Source organism: Eriocheir sinensis, unplaced genomic scaffold (assembly GCF_024679095.1).
Source record: "Eriocheir sinensis breed Jianghai 21 unplaced genomic scaffold, ASM2467909v1 Scaffold1075, whole genome shotgun sequence".
In the NCBI taxonomy this organism is placed as follows: domain Eukaryota; kingdom Metazoa; phylum Arthropoda; class Malacostraca; order Decapoda; family Varunidae; genus Eriocheir; species Eriocheir sinensis.
Window position 1 is genome coordinate 73,147 of NW_026110380.1, and position 15,334 is coordinate 88,480.

General features: G+C 40.3%; 1 long non-coding RNA gene across 1 annotated transcript; it reads right to left on the minus strand.

Moving 5' to 3' along the window:
• Positions 1-6,931: 6,931 nt before the first annotated feature.
• Positions 6,932-13,252, minus strand: LOC126989149 (uncharacterized). Its single transcript, XR_007742926.1, has 4 exons — positions 13,175-13,252; positions 10,437-10,500; positions 7,656-7,737; positions 6,932-7,372 (listed from the first exon to the last, which is right to left on the minus strand). It is a non-coding gene; the product is annotated as an uncharacterized LOC126989149 (long non-coding RNA).
• Between the last annotated feature and the right edge of the window lie 2,082 nt (positions 13,253-15,334).

Sequence of the window (15,334 nt, forward strand, 5' to 3'; positions counted from 1 at the left end):
GTAGTAGTAGTAGTAATAGTAGTAGTAGTAGTAATAGTAGTAGTAGTAGTAGTAGTAGTAGTAGTAGTAGTAGTAGTAGTAGTAGTAATAGTAGTAGTAGTAGTAATAGTAGTAGTAGTAGTAGTAGTAGTAGTAGTAGTAGTAATAGTAGTAGTAGTAGTAGTATGCTGAGCTCAGAAAAGGTCATAGGCTGAGGTGAATTAAGCATATCACTACAAAAAAGCTTCCTGTACCGACATGCTGAGTTGGGGGATCGAGCCAGCTATAGGCCATATGCTGACTTCAGACCATGCCGACTTAAAGAAATTCTGGACCATGCTGAATTTGCTGAGCTTGGCTCCATATGTTTCACGAATGTAGACAGATCAATATTGTTAATGATCGATGACACTTTGCGTACGAGGAACAAATTAAGGCGTAAAACTCAAATGTAGACAAGTAAATTCAGACTGAACCAAATTTTTCTTCATCAACGTTGTAGTGCGAGAATGGAATAAGCTCCCTGCCTTCCTTCAGTGGTCACACGATTGATTTCCTTTAAAAACAAGCTCGGCCGTCACTTCCTTCAACTCAATATTAACTAGAGTTGAAATGCAACGTTATGGAGCCATCGGATTAATGTAGAATCACTTAGTTTAAGGACAGGCCACTTAGTCTGGACCCTGGGGTCTGATTTTCTATGTAAATCTGTAAATTAAACCTATCCGAAAGCTATGACGTAATGTTTAAACCTCCGCGTACCCAATCAGCTGTTTTAATCAGCTGATCGGTCACCTCGGCACACTACTGATATATTGTTTCCGGAGTCACCACACTCGTACAGAACATGTTTATTGCATGACTTGACCTGTGACCTAGCATACCGAGACACAAGGATAGAAGAAATACTCTTATAGACTTACGAGAAAATAACAAGTTTTTTTTTCTCAGAATGGCAACACCCCCGCCAATGGACTCGATCCCTCGCCATATATAATTCTTCCGCCTCGTCATATTTTTTTTTTTCAGCTTTCTCGTCCCCTGCATGCATGATCGTTAATGAGATACTTAACGGCAACATCATTAAGGGCTGATATCGAATTAAGCCGTGCTGGGAAGAGAGAGAGAGAGAGAGAGAGAGAGAGAGAGAGAGATGCTGACTTTAAATGCCGACTTCAAAAATGCTGATTGATTCTGGGCCATGAGTTTATTGACCTTATAACACAAATGCATGCTGACTTGAGGTACGTGTTGGCCGATCGACATCAAGGCTACTCAGCACTCGGCCTAAAACTGATTTTCACTGCTGAACTATTTAACTATAAGAGATGAAGAAACATATTAGAATATATATCATTCTAGATCTCTTGCTTTCCTCTATGAAATACATAGGAATGTATAACTATCTCCTATAAGTCACCCTAAGGCCCTTGCTCATGGTGGAAGGTTCAGTAATATGTCTTTGATAAACTAACTCAAAAGATGGACAATTGTAACCTATCCGAGTGATAATATATATTGAACAAGCCCTCTTTCCATTATTTTTGCAGTATTAAGGAATATATATCAAGCTGCTAACTCATCCCTTGCTCATGGTGGAAGATTGTGATATGTCTTTGATAAACTAACTCAAAAGATGGACAATTGTGCCTGATATATATATACTGAACAAGACCTCGATCCATTGTCTATGTAGTATTAAGGAATATATATCAAGCTGCTAACTCATCCCTTGCTCATGGTGGAAGATTGTGATATGTCTTTGATAAACTAACTCAAAAGATGGACAATTGTAGCCGAGTGATATATATATAATGAACAAGCCCTCGATCCATTTTCTATGTAGTATTAAGGAATATATATCAAGCTGCTAACTCATCCCTTGCTCATGGTAGAAGATTGTGATATGTCTTTGATAAACTAACTCAAAAGATGGACAATTGTGCCTGATATATATACTGAACAAGACCTCGATCCATTGTTTATGCAGTATTGAGGGATAGGTACATCAGTTTCCTAACTCACCCCTTGCTCATGGTATCTTCCTAAGGCATTGCTAGACTTGTTTTTATATGCCAAAGATTGAGTACATTAAGACCTTCTCAAAGTCTTACCCAAGAGTTAGTGCTTGATATAAAACTATGCTCATGATAATTAAGGCTTCACAAATGCTGACACTGCCCATGGGAAGACTTAATGTCAGGTAATTATCAAAACTAACACATAATTAATGGTTTTGATCCCCCAGAAAATAAGGTAGCTACTGGGGGGGTCTGGAAGAGGCTGATCGAGGGTCTGGGGGCTTGAGCTAGGGGGCTTCAGGTAAGAGAAAATACATATAATTAATAGCTTGGACATCAATAATCTAGACCAACCCTTGCTTATGGTAGCTTTCCAAGGCATCGCTTATAGGCTTTTTATAATATAGCAAAAATAGGGTACCATCAAGGCTTTCTCAGTCCAATTACTCAAGAATTAGTTCAGTGCTTGTTATAATATTGTTTTCTCGGCCAACCCTTGACAAGGCTATTAAAACTGTTCTTGACAATGCTAGTAATTATCTAACATATACTGGAACCCTTACTAATGTTACATAACAAATTGGAGACTTAATTGCTGGGGATACATGATTCATAGTTCCATATTAATTCTTTTTGCTCATTGGAAAGGTTAATTAAAATGTTACCACCAGTATTATGGTGAGACACTTGCTAGGTTAGGTTAGGTGACCAATTACTGGGGCCTGAGGGTCTTAGGGCTGACATGGGAAGGGAAAACACTTATATATAATGTCTTTGACCCCCAGAATAAAGGTAATTGGGAGCTGAGACTGGGGGTAGGACTGCATTGGGGACTTGAGGGGGCTGAGTACATACTGTTTGGGCAGGTAAATCATTCTTCTACATCAATCCTCTGTTATTTTTAAGCTTAAGAACTTTGACTAAAAGCAGCGATGGACCTTCAACTGTAAGGACGTGGCAAATTCTATGAGTCTGAGGCCTTTTCAAGCACTCAAAATCTCTCTTTAAATAGTTTGGGGGAGATAATTCATTCCTTTACATCAATCGTGTTATTTTTTAAGCTTGAGAACTTTGACTAAAAGCAGCGATGGACCTTTAACTGTAAGGACATGGCAAATTCTACTAGTCTGAGGCCTTTTCAAGCACTCAAAATCTCTCTTTAAATAGTTTGGGGGAGATAATTCATTCCTTTACATCAATCGTGTTATTTTTTAAGCTTGAAAACTTTGACTAAAACCTGTGCTGGACCTTCAACTGTGGAGACATGACAAATTCTATGTTTGAGGCCTTTTTAAATAGTCAAATCCCTTCTTATATGTTGTTTGAGGAGGTAAGTAATTCTCCTATGAACTTCTTTGCCCCTCAAGATATTTCCCTCGCTCAATGTGATGCTTAAGAGCTTGGAAATATACTAGTGCTAAGCTTTCAAGTATTATAAATGGCAAATTCTGAGTGTACGAGGCCTTTTCAAAAGGTTAAATTCCCTCTTTAAATACTGTATGGAGAGATAATTGATTCTCCTACATCAACCCTTGCTCAATGTGATGCTTTAGAATTTGATATCTAGCCAGAACTAAGCTTTCAAGGGTTAAACATGGCAAATTCTGAGTGTACAGGACCTTTCCAAATAGTCAGTCTCTTTAAATACTGTATGGGGAAGTAATTGATTCTCCTACATTAACCCTTGCTCAATGTGATGCTTTAAAGCTTGATATCTAGCCAGAACTAAGCTTTCAAGGGTTAAACATGGTAAATTCTGAGTGTTCAAGACCTTTCCAAATAGTCAGTCTCTTTAAATACTGAGTGGGGAAGTAATTGATTCTCCTACATCAACCCTTGCTCAATGTGATGCTTTAAAGCTTGATATCTAGCCAGAACTAAGCTTTCAAGGGTTAAACATGGCAAATTCTGAGTGTACGAAGCCTTTTCATATAGTAAAGCTCTCTGTCCGACCCACCCCCACACATGCACTTTCCCTCACCTGAGCATTGGCACCTTGTTATCAAATCAGTGTTGAAGGCAAAAACTATAAGCATTATGAGACAGGAGGAATACTAGCTGACCTGTAGACACAACCTTACATGTATTTCCCTATAAGTGGTTTCCAAGGGCCTGAGCTAAGCTGGGATAATCCTGGCACATTTTTATCCAAGACAGTGCTAGACCTCAATCCCCCCCCCTATGGATGGGCTTGAGCTATAGGAAGAGGGAAAAAGATTAGGTTTTTAGCTTTGAACAGAAGAGGAGAAAGGTTATAATGAGAGATTTAGTTTATCACACCAGTAGCCTATTATCCTAACACAGGTAAGGGTAGATTCTAGGATTAAAGATGAGCTCCGGGAGGGCAGCATGAGCCAATGCAAGATGGCACCACTATAAACACTTGCCTGCGCCAGAACGGGCTGGGCCGACCATCAGGCCCCACCGGGAAGAAGCCTTGGGCCGACCATCAGGATCCACTGGGAAGATGCCTACCGGCGCAATAGGCCATGACAAAAAAAATAAAACATATTTGACAAGGCTTTCAGTGGAGGTTTGGGCATTTTCCGAGATGCTTTTATGATCTGTGGAAATGTGACCCTTCCTCTGTGCCATCAACCTAAAAAACACATATTTGACAAGGCTTTCAGGGGAGTTACAGACAGGGGTGCTTTTATGACCCTTCCTCTGTACCATCAACCTAAAAAAACACATATTTGACAAGGCTTTCAGGGGAGTTACAGACAGGGGTGCTTTTATGACCCTTCCTCTGTACCATCAACCTAAAAAACACATATTTGACAAGGCTTTCAGGGGAGTTACAGACAGGGGTGCTTTTATGACCCTTCCTCTGTACCATCAACCTAAAAAAACATCATTGAGAACCCAATTACTGACCTTTTTGGCCTTGGAAATATACAACAGAAAATACAAGACCCAAACAGTCCCCTCAATAAACAGACATACAACACTAAAATAACACAATAAAAATAATCATATAAATACGAGTCCTGAAAATGTAGACTGTTAGAGTAGGCAAATATATTAATTGGTAGATTATTTTATGAGGTAAGGCTTGGTAGAGGCTGCATGTGCTTGGTAAGGTTTTCATATAGTATAGTATGTTTCCCGGGCATCTGATGTGCTTGGTAATGCTTTTTAACACAGTAGCAGCGACGGGCCAAATTTGTGGCTTTACCGTGTAGCAGCGACGGGCCAAATTTGTGCCATGATATAAACCCCCTAAAATAGATGATACATAATCTGATGACAAATGCTTTGATATGTATTATGAAATGGTTTGTGTGAGTGATGATTTTTTTCTCATTTTTCTCGCTTAGAGGGACATGATCCCGTATCACCACCACCACCACCACCACTGGGTGAAATATGTTCCTTATTCTTATGTTTAACCGTACTGCACGCATGGGTGGGTAAAAGATACACACATATATATAACCGTACGTGCTTGAGGATAATCTTCCTCCATAGTCAGGATTCTCACATGACTTGGACACACATAGTCTTTTTTTTAATTTTTAATCTTTTATTTTTTGAGGTACAAGCCTAACGGAGGTGCCCCCATATAGGCCTGAACCCCTCTCTGATACCTGGCCTGTACTGCTGCTCTCAAATGATGTCAAACTATTTTTTTAAGGTGAAGGGAGACAGCTCTAGAGGGGGACCGGAACCTGACGGAACCTCCCTCGCTAGACGCTGATCCGACAGGCTTCAAGTTAGGGGTCACCTGAAGCTCTGGCCGGCAGCTTAGACTATGGGTTAGGATACTCCAGCCAGCATTAGCATGGGTTAGCATGACAGCGGAAATGGAATGGGGTTAAGCAAAATCCATGAATTGTTAGGAAAGCCATAGAGAATTGTCATACGTAAGCAGGAGTAGTTCTCATGCGAAATTTAAGCCGTAAGTTGCCGGAGTTTTTATGCAAAGCCGTGCGATTAGTTATGAAGGAAGAGTGAAGAGAACCGTCACACGAAAACTATAGGTGTTATACAAAATCCATGCGGGTTAAGCGAGCGGTAGTTAGTACACAAAAGCCATGCCCTTCGTTAAGACAGCAGGCGCAGAGCGAGGTGTTACGAATAGCAGAAGCAGAGTGAGTTATTACGAGGGCATGCAGATGTTACACCAGTCCCAGGAGTGCAGGAGTTGATACCCAGAGCAGCAGAGGTTGTCCTTGGTAACTGAAAAGGTTTTGTTAATACTCAGAGTACCAGAACCAGTAATTGTACTCAGACTAATTGCAGTAGAGGTTGCTGATCAAGTCACACCACTACGGTAACACTTATGAAATCACCCTTACATTAGCTAGCCCCCACAGGATGTTACACATACTTATAAATGTATAGCCTTCATAGTGTACACTTAAAGATTTCACAGTATTTTTTTTTCAAGGGCAAAAAAGTGTAGAAAAATACAGCCCACTACTTGCTGCCCCACTTAAATACTTATATATATATATGTAACCTTTATACATTACACTTAAATACTTCCCATCACTACACACTTATTAGAGAACCCGGTACACACTTTAATATATAACTTAATACCTTACACACTTACTGTACACTTAAATAACGTAGGGAAACACTTACTTAGAATTATATACCCAAAAACCAAAGATTTTATAAGTATAGCAATACCAAACACCTTATACTTAAAACCTCATTTAAATACATGTAAATTATATTACAGCTTAAATATGTAACCCTGTAAACATGCATAGAAATTATTAGTAGATATATTTTAAATTCAATACTTTACATAATACAGATCATTTAAATATTTTCCTAGACACATAAACTTGTCTATATTTATAAGTTGCCTCCTCCTCCTCCTACTCCTCTTCCTCCTTCTTCTTCCTCCTCCTCCTCCTCCTCCTTCTTCTTCCTGCTTGGCCTGTAGGAAAGAGATGGGACTGTCAGACACTGCCAACTCTAACATTAACTATATTTTAACCCTGTACACAAGCTGAAACTAAGAGGTTTTTGTTAATTAATAGCCATAGTAGAAAGGGTTTGTAGGAGTTCCATACAGCCATAGATCTTATAAGTAAAATCCTCAGTACAACCTTATAAGTAAAAAAAATACCACAGACAATATAAGTAAATCCCACAACCTTATACAGACATACATTTAAGTGCATAACGTACATTTAAATAGATGCATAATACAAATCATTTAAATATTTTCCTTGGTATATAAACTGCCTATATTTACAAGTTAACCTTCTCCTCCTCCTCCTCCTCCTCCTTCTCCATAGATTGACATATTTCCTCTACTCCATAAGCTTCTATATATAGTTCTGCCTTTATGTATAGAGGTCACATCCTCCTCTTCTTCCTCCTTCTTCTCCTTCTCTGCACTGCTTGGCCTGTAAAAAGAGATGGGACTGTCAGATGCTTCTGGCTCTAACATTACCTACTTCCAAAGGCTAAAAGGGAAAGGAAGGGAAGGGAAAGGATGGAAGGGAAGGGAAAGGAAGGGAAGGGAAAGGAAGGGAAGGGAAAGGAAGGGAAGGGAAGAGATGGGAAAGGAAGGGAAGGGAAAGGAAGGGAAGGGAAAGGAAGGGAATGGAAAGAAAGGGAAGGAAGAGGAAGGGAAGGGAAGGGAAGGGAAGGGAAGGGAAAGGAAAGGAAGGGAAAGGAAGGACTTACCTCTTGTCTCTTCCCTCCTCTTGGTCATTCCTCCTCCTCCTCCTCTTCCTCCTTCTCCCTCGCCAGCCACTGTCTCGCGGACCTCCAAAGGAAACCAAAAAAAATTAGTGAATATCCTTCAACACAGAGGGTGAAAAATGCAATAATGACTACACACACACACACACACACACACACACACACACACAGGTAAGTCAGTTAATAAGGTCAAGCTGTCGTTATGTTTGTTAATTAATTTCGCAATGATAAAAAAAAGAAAATACACACACACACACACACAGGTAAGTCAGTTAATGAGGTCAAGCTGTCGTTATGTTTGTTAATTAATTTCGCAATGATAAAAAAAGAAAATACATACACACACACACACACAGGTAAGTCAGTTAATAAGGTCAAGCTGTCGTTATGTTTGTTAATTAATTTCGCAATGATAAAAAAAAGAAAATACATACACACACACACACACACACACAGGTAAGTCAGTTAATAAGGTCAAGCTGTCGTTATGTTTGTTAATTAATTTCGCAATGATAAAAAAAGAAAATACACACACACACACACACACACAGGTAAGTCAGTTAATAAGGTCAAGCTGTCGTTATGTTTGTTAATTAATTTCGCAATGATAAAAAAGAAAATACATACACACACACACACACACACACACACACACAGAAGGTAGTTCAGGCCACCCGAGCCAGCCACACACCACCTGGGAGGAGGAGTGGTGGAGGTGTGGCCATCCTTGACCTTAGGGAAGACACAACTGCCGTCATGAGTCCCATACCCCCGGGTCTGGTGTCACGATGAAAACCTTCCTAACACACACACACACACACACACACACACACACACACACACACACACACACACACACACACACAGACACACAATTCTTGGTAATACATTTGTAAAGAGAATACCTACAAGTTTTTATATTAATGATGAAAACCTTCCTAACACACACACACACACACACACACACACACACACACAGACACACAATTCTTGGTAATACATTTGTAAAGAGAATACCTACAAGTTTTTATATTAATGATGAAACCTTCACACACACACACACACACACACACACACACACACACACACACACACACAATTCTTGGTAATACATTTGTAAAGAGAATACCTACAAGTTTTTATATTAATGATGAAAACCTTCCTAACACACACACACACACACACACACACACACAGACACACAATTCTTGGTAATACATTTGTAAAGAGAATACCTACAAGTTTTTATATTAATGATGAAAACCTTCTTAACACACACACACACACACACACACACACACACACACAATTCTTGGTAATACATTTGTAAAGAGAATACCTACAAGTTTTATATTAATGATGAAAACCTTCCACACACACACACACACACACACACACACACACACACACACACAGACACACACAATTCTTGGTAATACATTTGTAAAGAGAATACCTACAAGTTTTATATTAATGATGAAAACCTTACTAACACACACACACACACACACACACACACACACACACACACACACAATTCTTGGTAATACATTTGTAAAGAGAATACCTACAAGTTTTTATATTAATGATGAAAACCTTCCTAACACACACACACACACACACACACACACACACACACACACACACACACAATTCTTGGTAATACATTTGTAAAGAGAATACCTACAAGTTTTTATATTAATGATGAAAACCTTCTTAACACACACACACACACACACACACACACACACACACAATTCTTGGTAATACATTTGTAAAGAGAATACCTACAAGTTTTTATATTAATGATGAAAACCTTCCTAACACACACACACACACACACACACACACACACACACAATTCTTGGTAATACATTTGTAAAGAGAATACCTACAAGTTTTTATATTAATGATGAAAACCTTCCTAACACACACACACACACACACACACACACACAATTCTTGGTAATACATTTGTAAAGAGAATAATTACAAGTTTTTATATTAATGATGAAAACCTTCCTAACACACACACACACACACACACACACACAATTCTTGGTAATACATTTGTAAAGAGAATACCTACAAGTTTTTATATTAATGATGAAAACCTTCCTAACACACACACACACACACACAATTCTTGGTAATACATTTGTAAAGAGAATACCTACAAGTTTTTATATTAATGATGAAAACCTTCCTAACACACACACACACACACACACACACACACACACACACACAATTCTTGGTAATACATTTGTAAAGAGAATACCTACAAGTTTTTATATTAATGATGAAAACCTTCCTAACACACACACACACACACACACACACACACACACAATTGTTGGTAATACATTTGTAAAGAGAATACCTACACGATTTTATATTAATGATGAAAACCTTCCTAACACACACACACACACACACACACACACACACACACAATTCTTGGTAATACATTTGTAAAGAGAATACCTACAAGTTTTTATATTAATGATGAAAACCTTCCTAACACACACACACACACACACACACACACACACACACAGACACACAATTCTTGGTAATACATTTGTAAAGAGAATAATTACAAGTTTTTATATTAATGATGAAAACCTTCCTAACACACACACACACACACACACACACACAATTCTTGGTAATACATTTGTAAAGAGAATACCTACACGTTTTTATATTAATGATGAAAACCTTCCTAACACACACACACACACACACACACACACATACCATTTCAGCGACCTGCCCTGAAGCCAAGACTGTTAGTTCACGTGTACGGCTGGGCGCCCGAAATCTGAGGAGGAAAAAAAAAAGTGATCAGTTTATGTATCATCTATTTTGGGGGGTTAAAACCATGGCACAAATTTGGCCCGTCGCTGCTACTGGGTTAAGACTAGCGGCTCCTAGCGGGTGGTGCGCGTTTAGGTCACCGTGTGGTGGTAATTACAACATTTCCAGCACGTCCGACGGGGTTTTGACAAGCGGACAGGTGGCGTGTTTATGTCACAAGGGTGTATTTTTCTGCGCTGGCCACAATTTCTTCTAAGTCAATGTGCGATGAGACTGCGAGCACCAGGGTGAAGAAAGGGAAGAGCTCGCGTGGAAAAATACACCCTTGTGACATGAACACGCCTGTCCACTTGTCAACACCCAGTCGGACGTGCTGGAAACGCTGTAATTACCACCACACTGTGCCCTAAAACCGCACCCGCTAGGAGCTGATAGTCGTAAGGTTTACCGTGAACTTTGGCAAGGAAATATCTAGTAATACGGCCCTGTACAGAGACTTTGGGAATATGCGCACCGCTGTGATGTACTCTTGTTAATTAATTAAAGTTAATCCCACGTGAAGGTTGACCTGACGAAGGCTACAGCAGGTCACACAGGGCTGTCACCTACAAAAACAACCCTCGCTTATCATCACCACAAGCCCATCACCACAAATCCATTTCGTCACCAGTCCAGTTCGCCACATACCCGGTTCACCAACAAAAAACCCATTTCGTCACCAAAGCACTCCAATTCGTCACCAATGTGAAATCCGTTTTGTCACCACAAATTTCAACAGGGTGATTTTTTTCGTTCGACTCTGAATTTAATGAAACTGTCGATGAATGCTTCTTATCGAATAACTCGGTCACTTGATCGAAACCATTGACAGTTCTCAGTGGCAAGCCAAATATTCACCTCAGGATGACATACTGTAGTGGAGCTTGTCACCCTTGTTCAGGCTGTTGGAATGAAGTGCAATTACGTCACCAGGCTCTACTGTGTGATAAATGTTATCAGTGGAGACACGGGGTGTGTGGTACGAACGTGAGTCAGGAGATGTACTGGTGAGAATACAAAAATAAAGAGTAGTACGTACTGTGCTGAAGAGGTAATAATGGATTTTGAAGCAGCAATGTAGAATAGAGAAATGTATCCGTCGGTTCATTTTTTTCACTGGGCACAAGCCGTCTAGCGGAAAGTGCAACAGGTTGGCCTGGCGACTGCACATATAGAGCGAGGCCCAGTATACGATTTTGTACGTCAACTCCTTAATTGCTCTTCCCTACCTGCCTAAACAACATATCCGACCAGCCTTTGAAGAACTCCAGGAAAAATCCCAGCAGTGCGAACCTACAAGAAAATTAACAGATTATATAAGGCAAACATGGCTTGATAACACCGTCTGGTCAGTGGGCAACTGGTGTGCATTCCGACAAGTCCGTCTCTGGAAGTTGTGGGATGCATGCAAGGAAAATTCCATCACCATCACTAAATTTCTGAGAAGCTGTCAGTGTCTTCTTCCGAGTCCAATATATGATTAACAATTGATTTCCGCATGTCCTCACTAAAATTGTGGCCGCTCTCCACCAAAATATTTATATTGTTACCTTTTAATTCTTTGTTGTTGTTGTTGTTGTTATTGTTTTGCAACAACACAATTACTGTATGTACCTTTTGATCTATTTCTACTGCAATGTAAAAAGAGGTATGGGTTTTTATTTTCATATACTACAGACAATGGTCACACTGATCATTTTCTGCGTTTACTTCATTCCTATTTGCTTTTTATTTATTAATTTATTTCCTTTTTTTTTTTTTTTTTGCTGGTATATCCATATGAAAAAAAGTCATGAAGATTCTTAAAACAGGGAGAAAAAGCGTGGTGACTAAACGGATGAAAACACAGGTGGCGAAACGGTTTGGTGATGAAATTGGTATACCCCAAATCCATCATCACCACTGACATCATCACCATATATCCATCACCACCACCCCATCACTGGTCCTGGAGAAGCAAGCCCCAAGTCATCACCACTAGCTCATCACCACCGCCCCATCACTGGTCCTGGAGAAGCAAGCCCCAAATCATCACCACTAGCTCATCACCACCACTGACCCATCACCACCACCCCATCACTGGTCCTGGAGAAGCAAGCCCCAAATCATCACCACTAGCTCATCACCACCACTGACCCATCATCACCACCGCCCCATCACTGGTCCTGGAGAAGCAAGCCCCAAATCATCACCACTAGCTCATCACCACCACTGACCCATCATCACCACCGCCCCATCACTGGTCCTGGAGAAGCAAGCCCCAAATCATCACCACTAGCTCATCACCACCGCCAACTTGACTGGACCTAATCCCTCCCCTGACAGCCCATTTCATCCCCCTATTTAACCTATTTACACCCAATCCCAAGCGTTCATACTGTACTCAGGTCTTCATACATCCTTAATCTGTCTCCAGGTGGAAGGACAAGGTGGAATGACGCTCACCCGCTGGGAAATGGCGGAAAATGTGGAAAGTATTGCCAGGCGAGCATCATCTCTGCATCTGTAATCCCTCCCCTGACAAGCCATTTCATCACCCTATTTACAGCCTATCACAAACGTTCATACTGTGCTCAGGTCTTCATACATCCTTAATCTGTCTCCACGTGGAAGGACAAGGTGGAATGACGCTCACCTACCGGGAAATGGCGGAAAATGTGGAAGGATTGCCGGGCGAGCGTCATCACCGCGACGCCATGACAGGGGTGCTCTTGCTCTTGCTGTACAGGTGACCCGCTGGAGAGTCAGGCCTTCGTATCGGCACACATTGGTGATTGATTGATTGATTGATTGATAGTTTATTGTTGCAGGTAAACAACAAGGGAGAAGGGAGGAACATGCCATCCCAACCCCCAGGCAGGACAGAGTGTGATTATACAACTATTAATACATGTGTAGGCAGCACCATGAAATTAAAAAGATACAATGGGGAAAAGTGATTGATTGATTGATTGATAGTTTATTGTTGCAGGTAAACAACAAGGGAGAAGGGAGGAACATATGCCATCCCAACCCCCAGGCAGGACAGAGTGTGATTATACAACTAAAACTACACAAGCAGTATCCATTACAAATCTTCCAATCGCGATACTTTTGTAACCAAACTAGTAATAATCGCTACTTTTTTCCGCCTCTCAGAAAAAGACGTCTCCCTACACGTGGCCCGGGCGCCCGGTGTTGTATGAAGAAACAGCACCAGAATTTTTCGGGGAATGCATCGTATCCTCAGAAATGCCCTACGGGGAGTATTAATGGTGATACGATTTATTTTCCGTCGCTAACTCTAAGACGCTGCCATTCATTATTTCCTAATCGATTCTTACCCTCTTGGCACTGGAAAGAAAGGTAATTTTACGAGCAATCTTTTGATATCCTTAAGAAGGCTCTACGTGCATCACAGACGGAGATATAAGCAGGTAAAGATTTAACACAAACCCCCCCATTGGCAACTCTACGGGGCTAAACTACCACATTTCCCCCGCGAGGCCTTAACACGAAAAAGTTTAAAAATTGAAAAATCGTTATTCCTTCTTCCAGTTCGATGAAAGGGGTTGAAATATGTGAAGAAAAAAATACTAAAATTTCTGGTGCTATCAGAATTGCAATAGGCCTAAAACTGACGGAGTTATGAACGGTTTTGTGAGAGCCTTCGAAAACTTTCTAGGCCTATAATTCCTGAATCAATGCGTGTTTGTAAATGCCCGATTAATCGATGGTAGAGAAAATTCCGAGGAACACGCTGGTGCTTTCAGAATTGCGCTACTACTAATGGGTATAGAGATATATCGATTTGAAATTTCGCACTTTTTCGACATTTCTGGCAACGTCACTCGCTTAATATCAATCCTTTCTTCTTCGTCGCAATATAATAAAAGTCTTATATTTTGACGAGGAATGCAACGCTGGTCTCGGATATGCGCTACCACCTTTAGTTTCGGAGAGAGCATGTCATATTTTAACCGCCTGTCACGAATTAACTACTGCAGATATGTTTATGAAATTTAATATCTTGAAGTGACCTGACACGGCCTATATTTTCGCGTTGTCAGATTTATGATTTGACGCGTATTTCCAAAAATAGCTTTTTTTGCTTATTTTGCTTGTGTATTATTGGCCAACTGATATCAGATGTAAAATTTGACGGAGAATAACGTGGCGTCGTCAGAATAGAGATAACTTTATTAGGTATCAAGATATCCTAGCTAAAGCGTTGATCAGGATGTTTTGATTCTGCATCGATTTCTGCATCCATGTCTAAGTAATATCTTAATGTCGGGCATGATTTGAAGAGGGCACATCACCAGGAATCCATTTCTGGTCTTGGTTTTGCGCTAGCTTAATTATTAAAGACGTTATGAGCTATATTCTAAGAAATGGTCGTAACCCTCAATTTTATCCTCACGTTTTTTCTCGTGTTCGTTGCACTCAGCTGGTGTAGAATTTGACGCTGAACATTTTGATGCTTATTAGAATCCGATCGGTGGAGTATTAACGGAGCTATGAACGATTTTGTTTTTCCACTGTTATGAAACTCTCCGGTGTTTACGGCCAGAATTTCACCTCCTCTACAACGATCTTTTTTTTCAAATATGCAAGTTTCGTTATTCTTGCCTCCAGCTTGATCAGAGAGGTTCATAGACGTGAAGAAAACAATATTAGAATTTCTGGTGCTATCAGAATTGCGCTAGGCCTAAAACTGACGGAGATATCCACGATTTAAAAAAACGTGCTGAAACTTTGAAGGCCTATAAGTCCTTTAATACGCTAAAGTGTTGTATGCCCAATTGGCTCCTGGGAGA